This window comes from Larimichthys crocea, unplaced genomic scaffold (genome assembly GCF_000972845.2).
Source record: "Larimichthys crocea isolate SSNF unplaced genomic scaffold, L_crocea_2.0 scaffold79100, whole genome shotgun sequence".
NCBI classification, from domain to species: domain Eukaryota; kingdom Metazoa; phylum Chordata; class Actinopteri; family Sciaenidae; genus Larimichthys; species Larimichthys crocea.
In genome coordinates this window covers 1-635 of record NW_020860457.1, presented here as the reverse complement: position 1 = coordinate 635, position 635 = coordinate 1, and the positions used below count along the sequence as shown (strand labels likewise).

Genomic DNA, 635 nt, shown 5'->3' with positions numbered 1-635 from the left:
TTTGACTTGGTGTTGAACCTATAACACAGTGAGCCCATCACAGTATTTCTGCACAAGTTGTCAACAGCAAACCCTCGCCATGTCAGACCCAAGTCGGTTTACCAACAGAGATAGTAAAAATCTTCAGCTCACTGTACTGCACAGAGTAGCTCATGTGTGGCTCTGTGGCGCAATGGATAGCGCATTGGACTTCTAGATAGGCAAAAGTAAACGTGAAGTAATTCAAAGGTTGTGGGTTCGAGTCCCACCAGAGTCGGTCTTTAAAAGTATCAATGTAAGCTGCAGAAAAAGACATTAAGAGGAGCTGGTTTTAAACCATGTGAAATTACACATATATTTCCTCTGTGTGTGTCATTTAAGATGTGCTACATCATTTTTTCTTCCTGTACTTTAGCTTTAAAGATCGACTCAGGTGGGACTCGAACCCACAACCTTTGAATCCCTTCTTCCTGTGTTTAACTAGAAGTCCAACGCGCTATCCATTGCGCCACAGAGCCTCTCTGAGGAAGCTTTTTGACTTGGTGTTGAACCTATAACGCAGTGAGCCCATCACAGCTGCACAAGTTGTCAACAGCAAACCCTCGTCATGTCAGACAGGTAAACTCTGTGTCACATTGGACTTGATGGTTGGGGGT

General features: G+C 44.1%; 2 non-coding genes across 2 annotated transcripts; one reads left to right on the top strand and one right to left on the bottom strand.

The window, feature by feature from the left end:
• The first annotated feature begins 158 nt into the window (after positions 1–158).
• Positions 159–256, top strand: trnar-ucu (transfer RNA arginine (anticodon UCU)). The gene is made up of 2 exons: positions 159–195; positions 221–256. It is a non-coding gene; the product is annotated as a tRNA-Arg (tRNA).
• Positions 257–404: 148 nt separating this feature from the next.
• On the bottom strand, positions 405–497 carry trnar-ucu (transfer RNA arginine (anticodon UCU)). The gene is made up of 2 exons: positions 461–497; positions 405–440 (listed from the first exon to the last, which is right to left on the bottom strand). It is a non-coding gene; the product is annotated as a tRNA-Arg (tRNA).
• Between the last annotated feature and the right edge of the window lie 138 nt (positions 498–635).